We start from the raw sequence: 12,527 nt of genomic DNA, 5'->3' as shown, positions 1-12,527 counted from the left end.
TTTAAGGCAGAGTTCCAACGTTCTCTTCCTAACTTCTCTACAACACTACCCACCCCCCCCAACCCCAAAACTAAGTGATGTTACACCCATGATATTAGTTGGGCCTGTCATCAGTACTCCACTAACCTATGGGGTATCTGCATGCCAACGAGAAAAAGGTGTCCCCTCCTGGAGATACTCTATCATCAAACACTGGAAGATTGTAGGAATAAGTATGCAAATCTGAGCTGACTGTGGTGGTAGACATGCCCCCAAGACCTGGAGCCACGGAACAGAGTACAGGATGCAGTGGCCATACACCCCCTTCCCTATGCAACAGACTATAGCAGTCTGTTTGCATGACTGTCTCCACCATTGTGTCATGGGCACAATTTATATCTTGCTAATTGTGCATCTCTCGTACCTAGTAGAACTGTTGGCACATTGTGGGTTCTCAATAAATGTCTGTTGAATTGATGCAAAAGTGAGTAAAATATAAACATGAATGAGTATCAGGCAAGAATATTAAGTGCTGTGGAGATATCTCTTCAATATAGGTGCAGTTCCTGCTCCAAGGATGTTAGAAGTTTTGGACTCATGTGTTTCTAACTACACATTCCCCTGGCTTATGTCCTACTTTACTTTTGGCATTTTTTAATTATAGAAGAAACCTATGGTTATTTCAGAAAAATTACAAAATTGGATAAGCAAAAATTATTTGTAATCCCACTACTCAGTAATAACAACTGTTCACATCTGCTTCCCCAGATATTTTCCTATGCAAAATGTATACACTGGCATTCAGCGATTTTTTTTTAAACAAATTTAATCATTCCCTTTAAACAGAGATTAGGCAAATATGTAAATTTGCAAATCATGAAGAAATAGCCTAGCCTAACGATAACCTTCTTTATAATTACAGTTTCAAACAGTGGGGTAAGCTGCTTTGGGAGATGCTGGAGTCCCTGGACATATTTTTTTTAAAAAATGAGAAAATCCCTCGTTTATGTATTGTAGGGGTGATTGATTCATGCATCTGATAATAGTTGGATTAGAGGATTTCTAGAATATGAGATTCTGATCCATTAGGAGAATTCTCTTGGGTTCCAAGGGGAAAACACATTTCTAAAAGTGTCTGCTGTGTTGAGAGCCGGGATGCATAGTATTCTCCAGCCCCGTCTTAACCAGTGTAAAGCCCAAAGGTAGCCTCTCATAGGTTAATCTTTGAACACTCTTAGTCTTACTTAACAGTTACCAGGTTGACAGAATTTTTGTTCCACAATGTGTCCAGTGATGCCTAATGTAGTCATGGTGTAATTAGCATTAAATTAGTTATAGGATAAAATTAAACAAATTTGGCTTTTCGAAAAGGGGGACTTTTACACAAGGCCAAACTTGTGGGAAAGAAAGCCAAAGAACATTTCAACTCAAAAAGCAATTTACTTTGCAAAAGGAAGTTGGAAAATTATAGCCCATCATGCCTAATTACGATACACATTTGCGTTTGAATGCGAGCTCTCCCTCCAAGGAACTGTCTCCACAATCCTTCCACTTCACCTCTCAGCAGCCAGAATCCACTGCTGATGGCAAAACAGTCATCGGAGCAACATGATATTGTCCATTTCCTGACAGGGTCGCAGGAGGTACTGACAGATTGAGTGTTGTAGAAAGTCCTGTTCCAAGCAAAGTAATGGGCATGTGATTATGAAAAATAGGATGGAAGGGAATGTAGATACTCCCATGAAAACTAAATGAACTGAAAGTGTTTCTCACTCAAATGTCAAGGATATAAAGAATATGTGTAGATACTCTCTCATCCAAGAGATGGAGCTTAATTCCATCCCATCTGCTCCAGTGTAGGCTACTCTTAGTGACCTGCTTCCAAAAAACAAGAGTGTGGAAAGAAAGCAATAGTCACTTCACATTGGAGAAAACTAGCAAATAACACTTTACCCAAGTGAACCAAGTGATGACATCATTAGTGATGTCATCATCCATGATGTCATCTGGGTATCATGCACTCCAATATGGGATAGGAAGGGCACTTCTCTGAAGACCCATAACCATAGTCTAGTAATGAGAAAAAAGTTGGACTAACTCAAGTTGGAGGTCATTGTAGAGGATACACTTTTGTACTCCTCAAGACTGCTAAGGTTGTGGACAAAAAAAGAAAGACCAAGAAACTATCACAGACTGGAGGAGCCTGGGGAGACAGGACAAGTAAATGCAATGTAGTACCCAGGGTGGGAAATTGGAACAGCATGAGGACATCAGTGGAGAAAGAAAGTGTAGAATTGACTTAATAAAATTGTACCAATGTCAGTGTCTTAGTTTTGACAAATGTGCCATGCTATTGTGAGACATTAACAATGGGGAAACAGGATAAGGAGCATCTTTGCAACTTTTCTGTCAATCTAAATTTAAAAGTTTACTTAAAACTCTCAAGGATTTGTTTTTATCTCTGTGAAAATGTCTCTGCCATTCTCTGCCATTTCTCTGCCAATGGACTTGCTGATTCTGACCTATCCGGTGCCTCTGATTCTGACCTATCCGGTGTTCCTCACAAAGAGTGCCTATACTCCCAATTCTGTGGCTCAAACACCAGACTTTGAGTTGTGTTCCTGAGAAATAAAAGGTTAGAGGAAGCATTCATCATTAGGTGCTTGACAATGACCATAGAGACTCTGAAAACCAGTAGAGGGTCATAATGCTTAACTATGTATAAAGTTAGTCACAATAGCCTGTGCAGTGGCATGACACAATTATAATTACCCTTGGTAAATGGGCATAAAAGTGGATGATGTTAAAATGGTAGACTTCATTTTGTTCAGAAATGAGTAAAGGGGCTTTTGAACTAACGTGGTCAAACATCCAGCCCAGGTGTGATAAGGCCTTTGCAGCATCTCTGACTGAAGTCTTTCTGCTTTTGCTTATTTGGCCAACTCACATCTGCCTGAAGAAAGAGAACTTTGATTTTCAATTATGGTGAATCTAGTGCTTTATTTACATGATTGGTTGATGGCAGCCAATCTTCAAGATTGGTGGGAGATGGGAGCCAAAACTTCAAGAAGATGGGAGCCAAACTTAAGACAGGGCCAGTCAGAAATAATTCACAAGGGTTTTAGAAGAGGTTTCCACCCTGAAGTTGGGAGAGCCATGGCTAACCAAAAGAACTGTTGCCTCTTTTTGGAAAGAACTTCCCACTTCAACATTGTTCATCTCCATTAACTTTATTTCCAAAATGAAGCTTTTCACAGTTAGATTTTCCTTTTCCTCTCAGACCTTTCCCTGATTTCCCATTAACTGCTCTCTTGTATTAAATTCAATTTGTACTTGATTGTAATAATTCATCAATATTTTTGTGTCTTTTTTGGCTTGTTTTGAAGTTGGATTGAAGACTTCCATTCTGGTGGCACCCTTTGAGTGCTCCCCCACCCCATCAATTGCTTAATGTATTAATGAGTATCACATCACTTTAATAAACCATTGATTGAATGGATGGATAGGACAGATAAATGAACATTCTGTCAAGTTATTACTTATGAAGGAAGTCACGACTCTCCGTGACTTTACTTCTAGGTGATTTTCAACCAGTAATTTTCATTTCCTTTCCTTCAACTAAGGCAGGGAGGTACCACTGGATCTTTGGTGTTGGTGTCCCAGGCGTGTCTCTCAGATTCATTGAAAGGGTCACAATCCCAAGCAACTTCCATCACTATGACATTTATTTGATAATTCAACATAAACCTGAATTCCAGAAAGGAAAATCGAAACAAATTTGTACTCCCTAAGTGGGAGCATTAAATGAAGAGCCTGTAGAGTATCTCTTTAGTTTTTGGAATTCAGCCCTGGCAATTAGAGGAGAGTCGCCCGATGTCCTCTTTGTGGGTTATGTGATCCTACACAGCTGCAGGCACTTTTCTGGGCTATTAAAATTGTGACTTAACTGGCTAATTGCCAAACATTCAGGGCTTGGTTGCTGAATCTTTTAATAGACTATTTTTCCTCCCACTGTCCCATCATAATCTCTGACCCTTGAAGACTTGATCCATAGTGGAATACCACATCCACTCTGTGAAGCTCTTTTTTTTTTCTATTACCTTTCCCATTTATTTAACCTCTCAACCCTCATTGATTTTATAACAGCCTGCTGACATTGATTTTCTGGAGTCTTCTGGTTTCTTGGGTATGGACTATGAAAAAGACAAGATACAGTCCATTAGTATTCAGTGTGATCTTCATCTAAAAACTGTTTACTCTTTCTTACTCTCCCTATGCTTCATAAAATACAGTCTGGGTGCTTGAAGAACCTGGTGGGAAGTCATCAAGAAGAGGAATTTACTTCAAGAAGGCAAAGTTTCCCTGGTGGAGTTCTAGGGTGACATCTGTTAGTCTTTATGGCTCCAGTATGGGATGTTCACATTCCAAAGAGGCATCCAGGATATTCATAAATAGATGGTAGATGTGCCCTTTCTGGGAGCATGGTTTACAAAATGCTGTCACCTGTTACATGTTACCTAATGATTAATTTTTTAACACCTTTGTTTATTAAAGAAGAGATCAACAGGAACTATAATAGTGATACAGATGAAAAATATGTTATTAACCAACTCTTTGGACTTGGATGATCTGGTAATGAAGTCATAGATATTTGGAAAGATGAATAAGATGACTAATTTGTTTCCAAACTGCTTTCTGTTTAGCTGTCACACTGTGGCCATAATTAATATAAGAAATATTACCACAAATTCTCATTGTGGCTGACCACATAACACTGAGGTTCTTGGATATATTTGGTTGGAAACGTTTTGCTTTGCAGATGAGAATTACTGGAATGGAAATCATGGTTGAGTTTCCTCAGAGGTGCTTGGTATGGGCCAGCTGGTCCAATAGTGTCATGACATGGCTTGAAATACTTCTGAGTTGTGCCTTGTGAGATGAAGAAGGTATGCTATCCAGAGGGGATGAATAATATCTTTTCAGAGCAACTTAAATCTGAGTATTTACAGGTGTTCTGAGATGCTTACCAGCAATTTGGCCTTCAAGCAAGGGAATGACTATAAGAATTCTTACACCTTAGATACAGACCTTAGCTGTTGATGACTATGTTTTAGGAGATAACTCATCCACAAATATAAGGGCTTTGTGTTTTCAACCTTGACCACAGGTTGTATGATATGCTAACTCCCTCTTGTCACTGTTTGAGTTTTTTTCATATATAATATTGTGCGTATCATTGAGATTAAAGGGTTGGTTCCTCCTGAAAAGTGTAATTGATGCCAGAGTAAATCTTTCATGAATGGGATGGGTTCTCATACAGAAAACAAGAATTTGGAAAATTGCCTTAGTTGGCAGGATAGTAAATCCAGTGTCTCTGGATTACTATAGTTTGGTGACTCTAAACATAATTTAGGGTAACCAGGTGGCAAGGGAAAGATGGCACCCACTAGAAAGAGACCTACCAAAGTCAGGCAAGAAATCATACCTCTTGGGAAACCCTTAGTGGAAGAAAGGGAAACTATACAATGTTAGACCCAAACTAGCCATCTACCAAATCCATTTTCTCTTCTTGTAACACAATAGTTGGAGTCATGGGTAAAGTTTGTGTTCTGGTTCTGTAACTTACTACATGACTAGCTTGGAAGGAAGGTGAATCCCCAAGAGCAGGCAATCAGTCTCTGAGCTGGAGCTGCTGTTCTCCATAAATTGATCTCCCAACTTCTCCCCTGAGCCCAACCTTAAAGTGTTTGGGCCTTATTTTATTAATGGAGGCAAGAAGTTTCCATATCAGTTATGCTAACTCATCTGTATGACTTTTAATTTATTTCTCTCTCTTTAAGCCAAAAGAGCTAATTTACTAGAGCTAAGGAAGCAATTTATACTTATTTAGCAGAATAAAGGGAACTGGAGCATATAACAATTATGTCTACTAATCTTACCATAACCAAACATTAGTTGAGACAACACTTCTTAGACTGAGAGCTATGTGAGAACTAAGGTCTTAGTGACTTGTTTATAACTGCATCCGTAGTCTCTGACATAGATTATCCACTCCATACACATCATCCAATTAGATTAGCTCAGTGTTTTTCAATAACTGAGTCTCATCATGGACAAATCATGGAAAATGTTAGAAATAAAACAAAGAAAAATCTTAGTCTGTACCTTCTAGATTGTGCTGAATGTTCTCCTTTAATATAACAGAACCAATCACCATAGAGGGAGGAAGTACTAATAATCATCCAAAAATAGATGTAATGTCTCATGCTAGACCAAAACCACACCCTTATTTTAATTCTTGGTTGTTGATTTTTTTTCAAGCCATTGAGTAGATGAGAGACATAACTATGGAGTGAAATATGCTAAATTCAACTAGTTGTTATTTAACCCTGTGTGTATGTGTGTGTGTATCTGATGGTTCATATGTCTTATCTAAAAATCTGCTGTTTTTGAGTGAAAGTAAAAAGTAGTGATTGTCTGGGAATCGCTAGTTTGTGAGATGACTACAAGGATCCATGCCCAAGAAAATCTCTCTGACTTGGCTTTCATTGATCCCTGAAACAAGCAGAACTTTATTGTTTTGATTTATATCATTGTCCTCATTAGATACACTGGAAGGGTTACCATGTAACACAGGAATTAGTCATTAATGTATTAGTATGGTGGTTCTTGTCCAGTGCCAATTTTGCATTTGGTAATGTCTGTAGACATTTTTGGTTGTCACAAGCAGGGGTAGGGTGGGTTCTACACTGGGATCCTTTGGGTAGAAACCAGCCATACTACTAAACATTCTACACTGCATGGGATGGTTACCCCCACCTCAACTTAAATAATTATCTGGCCCCAAATATCAATAGTGCTGAGGTACAGAAGTTGGTCAATAGCCTGAGTGTAAACTAAGTCATCAACAGATCCTTTTGAGAAGACAGCAGAGTGGAGGTTTTAAGAGAGAGTGGGCCAGGTGGACAGAAAGGCATTAATAGAAAATTGTGGAGTTGGGAGCTGAATGCAGGAATAACTTCATGCCCCAGAAGCTACTGGCCAATATCTGTGAACTGAAAGGAAAAGAAATACTCCTTGGGAATTATGCCAAATGTAGGCTGTTATTTTAGAATAGCATAGTGCTATCTTAAGAAAGGTCAGGGGATATCACTTGATGGGGGTAAGAAGAGGGTTCACTGACCTGCAGTGAACACTGACCTTTTTGACATGTCTATCTATTATGGATCCCAGGGGATACCTTTAGAGGAGCTTCATGCCTTACCTTAGATCTCTGAGGGCACACCTGTTCTCTTGAGACTCTTGGGCAAGTTTCAAGCAGATGAACACATACCACCAATTCTGTCTCTCATTCCTCATTTTCTGAGTCTGCCCCTTAAACAGCCACCACTGAACCCACAAAGCCAAAAGTAGAAGGTTGGTTTCTTAGCATGAGGATCTTTTACTGACCCCAGTCTGACACTGAATGCCTCAAGGTCGTGGAACTAGAAGGGGCTTGAGAAGTCAGTGCTTTTTACTCTCTTAACTGAATCATGAGGGAAGCCAGTAGGGGGCAGAGAGAGGAAGTTATTTGTCTAAAGTCCTAAGGGAAAAATTGGGTTAGAACCAGATTTACTGCCTGATGTTTTCTTTACCATATTATCTTTTACAAAAAACGGTTAAGAGAGAAGCTCAGTAAAACCTTTGTGATATTTTGCAGTTTAAATGGTGGGTCTAGATCCTTGTTTTTGTTTTTTACTGTCATGCATTTTCAAAATCAGTTTTTAAAAATCAAATTTTCAATGATTTTTATCGATAGGCTTTTGAAATTGGTTTGCATTTCAGTTACTATTGCTATGTGAAAAATTATCCCAACCTCAGTGGCTTAAAAGGACCATTTTCTTTTTCTCACAATTTGGAAAGGACTCAGCAGGGCAGCTCTTATTTGATGTGTCTTGTATGATTGCATTGGAAGTTGACTGGGGCTGCAATTATCTGGAGGTTCAACCAGTCTGGACATCCAAGATTACTCACTCTCATGGTTCACAGCTGATGCCAAGTGATCCCAGTTTTGTTGAGAGCTTAATTGGGGCTGTCTACCACCACACCATATGGGTCTTTCCATATTGCCTCGGCTTCCTTACAGCATTGCCACATTATGGTAGTCAGCCCTCTCACATGGTGACTCAAGGCTCCAGATGCCACTATACCAGTGGCCTGGGCATGAATTACATTGCTTTTTATGGCCCGGCCTTGGAAGTTAGGCCTACATTCTGCATTCTGTTTGGTAATAAGAGAGTCCCTTGGCCAAGATTCAAGGATATGATTCCATCTCTTGATGGTGGGTGTGACAAAGCATTTGCAGACATGTTTTAAAATTGTCACAGTTTGGTTTCTAGGATCAAAGAGTTTTCACTAAAGAAACATTAATTTAGTTTGTCCTTTTGAATGTCCTAAAATTTTTTTTGGCAAGCTTCCTAGCTTTCAAAACTCAATTCAGAAAATATGAGGGAAAGTTACTCCTGCACAAATTATTCAACTTCTTTTGTCCTCAGTCTCTTCCTCAGTGCAGTAGGGAGAATGTTACCTAAATTGCAAGATGGGTTTGAGGATTAAGCAGTAAATGGTGTCTGAAACGAAGTGGACACTCCACGGTAATAATCATACTATTGTTGGCTATCTGGGTTGCCAATTCATAACCAGATGCCTATGTCTTGACTCGCAAACTGTACAGAATATGTCTGAAAATCTGCTCTTCTCAGTGGGCTGGGAAGGCCATTACTACTAGGTTAGAGAATACCCAGGTGGCGGAGCAAGGCCATAAGATAACAGGGGTTCCTGAAATGGGAGACAAGAAGATATGAGAGTCAAAATTTTCTTGCTTTATAATTGTGCTTTACACTAGCTTGCTTGGAGAAGGGCATCCTCTTGAGGTTTTTGGGAACTGGTTGGTCCTGTGTCCTTGGAGAGGGAGGGCTGAGCCTCCCTGTCTTGGGTGCTCTTAATCTTTCATGTGTGTATTTCAGAGGTTGATGGGTTCAGATATTAAGGCCGTGAGCAACTGAGAAGGCAGCAACTCACTTCCTCAACATTGGTACTGAGCCTTGGGTGGCAGGCACCTGCGAGCATTATTTGCTTGTTGTGTTTAGATCCATTTGGAAGAGCTGAAAACTGTTTGGCACTTCTTTTCAGTAATCCTGAATTCTAACCTGCAAGTTTTGTGCTGTAATTTGTCAACTGTGCTTTAGAGAGACTTCACAGCCTTCCTAGAAATAGACATGAAGCCTGCTTTCCAATGAGTGTCATTTAAAAGGAATCAGAGAACCTTTCAGGGATGTGATGCTTTTGATTGCTGTCATTATTACTATGACTTGAAGTCTTTACCATTTACTGGGTGGGAACAAGTGTGCCTGGCGTTGGCAAAGCACAGCATTCCAAATTGTTTCTGCCCAGAGGACACATCCTCACCCTCATTGTATGTTTTGTTCATTATTCCCTCCTTTCCCCCCCTCCCCCGTTAAGAGTATTCTGTTAACTTGGAACCATCTTGAAGAGGGTGGAAAATTGGTCCAGGAAGATGCATCTCAAAGGTCCTTCAGATCTGTTTTTAGATTATTCACCTTTTGTTGGGCCATGGCACATATTAATTTCCCAGTGGTTTATTGAGCATTTGTTGTGACCCATGCAAAGAGCTAAGCATTTTACATCCATTACAGTATTTCTAACTCAGTTGTATCCATGAGCTGGGTACAGTGATTCATCCAATAATGCAGGTGAGAAAATTAAGTCTTACAGGGGTTATGGTAGCGTAAGTTTGTCTGAATTAAAAGGACGTGCTTTTATAACGGGTATGAAGTCTGCCCACCTGGTGCTGATAGAGGAAGGGAAAAATCTTATAGGCTTCTGGGTGCTTGTGGGAACACAGTATGTATGTGTGCATATGTGATGTGTATATAAAGTAACTAGGGGTAAGAAAGAAGACTGAAACAGGCCTCTTTGGTCAATGTGCTTATTTTAAGGTGCTGAGAAGAAAAACCAAACACATCTTTTTAAACTCTCCTCCCCTTTCCCTACCTTGGCCTCATTGGCCTTCCTTATGTCCCTTTCCTTTGCCATTCGTCTCCCAGCCACTGGACTCTGTATGCTACTCTCCTTTTGCTCTGCTTCATCCAGAGTATCCTTCCCTCCCATTTTTGCCTAGTTAATTCTTGCTATTTTTCAGCTCTCAGTCTCAGTGTGACTTCTTAAGGGAATCTTTTTCTGACTCATGTCAAATAAGCCTATTTCATGGTTATGTGGCTATATAAACCTGGACACTTATTCCTAGTGTCCCTTTGGGTGACTATTTAGATAATACCTGCTCCTCCAACTAACCTGGGAGCTCCATGAGGACAGGATTGTGTGTATTTATGCTATGCATGGTGTTTCTGGTGCCTAACACAGTGCCTGATACACAGTAAATACTCAACAATGTCTGCCAAATGAATGAAAAATGGACCACAGTCTACCCTACCCCACACTGGACTGTGAATATCCTTTCACCTAAGAGGAAGATCATTGATTTTCTTAACAACTGATTGTATAAAACTCAATATGTGACTGAAGCATTTGTCAAATTCTGGGGCCTGAAAACTATGAGAAAAGATCCCAGTGGGACTGTTAATTCTCAAGGTTACATTTAAGACACTCTAGCCAGAAAACATTACCTGTCATTTTATTTATTTTATTTTATTTTATTTTATTTTATTTTACAACATTGTGTTATAAAACCATGTCACCCATCATCCAGCTTCTGTAATTATGGCAAACCTCCTTGTTATATGCCCCACTATTTCCACCTCAGCCCCCATCATATTGAAACAAATCTCATTTCATTTCATTCATAAGTCTTTTGGCTCAAACTCCTAAAACACTTCTCTCTTTTGGACCCATTTCAACCTCGACAGAAAGTTTCACCTTCCACCTAAACTGTATTTCTAATGATGCAGCTTCTGCCTGTTTCCTCTTGGGTGAAGACTTTTGGTGTTACAACCATTTTTGGTAATTGAAGTTTGTGATTAGTGCTCCCTTCCATCATTTCATTACCAACTCCAAATTTAATAATGTCTTTTAGTTAACCAATGGACCATCTCTAGTGAGTGTTCAAACTGCATGACTGGAAGAACAAATTTATTTTTGGCAATATGGTTTTCTTGGGCTATGAGCTGTGTCCTCGGCTCCTGGCTCATGAGTTTGGAAGAGGTTTTGTCTTATTCTTTAGAGATCAAGAATTAGAATTTCTCATGGGCTTGTTCTTTCAATCTGTGGGAACAGAGTAGCAGAGTGCTAGCACTCTGCTTCTGTGATATCAGGGGTGCTGTTCAAAATGGGATGGGGATCGACTGCTTTTTCCTGGTCAGTACAATTGGGCTGGACTTGAGAAAATTAGGGAGAGGGGCATAGGATGCTTCTTTTTTCTTCACTTTAGTCTGTGATGGTATTGATGTTCCCTATTTATTGGCACATAACAAGGGTTCTACAGTAGTCCCTTCTCATCCATGGTTTTGCTTCCCATGGTTTCAATGATCTGAGGCCACTGTGGTCTGGAAACAGATGGCACTTCTGACTGTCATGATGCTTAGGTGATTCACCTCACTTTATTTTATCATGTAGGCATTTCATCATCTCACATCATCACAAGAGGAAGTGTGTGAGTACAGAACCATAAGATATTTTGTGTGTGTGAGAGAGAGAGACCACATTCACATAACTTCTATTGCAGTATACTGTTATAGTTCTACTTTATTATCCGTTATGGTTGTTAATCTCTTCCTGGGCCTAATTTATAAATTAAATTTTATCAGAAGTATGTATTATAGGAAAACACATGGCATATATAGGATTCATGCTATATGTGGTTTCAGGCATCCACTGGGGGTCTTGGAAGGTATCTGTTACAGATAAGGGGAGACTACTGTGTTTGCTTGTTCATTTGCTGATAGAAAAATTGAGCTGTGAGGGGAGCCTGGGTGGCTCATTTGGTCAAGCATCTGACTCTTGATTTTGGTGCAGGTCATGATCTGATGGTTCGTGGGTTCAAACCATGCATAGGGCTCTGTGCTGGCAGTGTGGAGCCTGCTTGGGATATTCTCTCTTGGCTCCTCCCCTACTGTCTCTCTCTCCCTCAAAATAAATAAATAAACTAAAAAAATTGAGCTGTGTACCTTGTTAATTTCTGTAACAATGTTCTCACTGGAATATACTTTGAGGTGAATCCTGTCATCAAAAAGGACAGCAAGACTCTGGCAGATTGCATACTAAGTTTCAATTCCATAGTTTACTGAGTGTCTACTCTGTGTAAGATCTCATACTAGGATCTGAGGATACTGAGGGGAACAAGACAAAACACTTGCTCTAGAGGAGCTCACAGTCTAAAGGGAGTGTGGAAGATTAAAAATGGTTGTAAATTCTTTTCTAGTGCTCCAATTCAGAGGTGGAGCCTAACTCCATCCTCTTGAGTCTGGGCTATGAACAGGGACTTGACAGACCAACAGAATGCAGCAGAGGTGATAGTTGGACTTCTGAGGCTT

The sequence above is a fragment of the Panthera leo genome, chromosome B3 (genome assembly GCF_018350215.1).
Source record: "Panthera leo isolate Ple1 chromosome B3, P.leo_Ple1_pat1.1, whole genome shotgun sequence".
NCBI lineage: Eukaryota > Metazoa > Chordata > Mammalia > Carnivora > Felidae > Panthera > Panthera leo.
Note: the sequence above shows the minus strand (reverse complement) of the source record.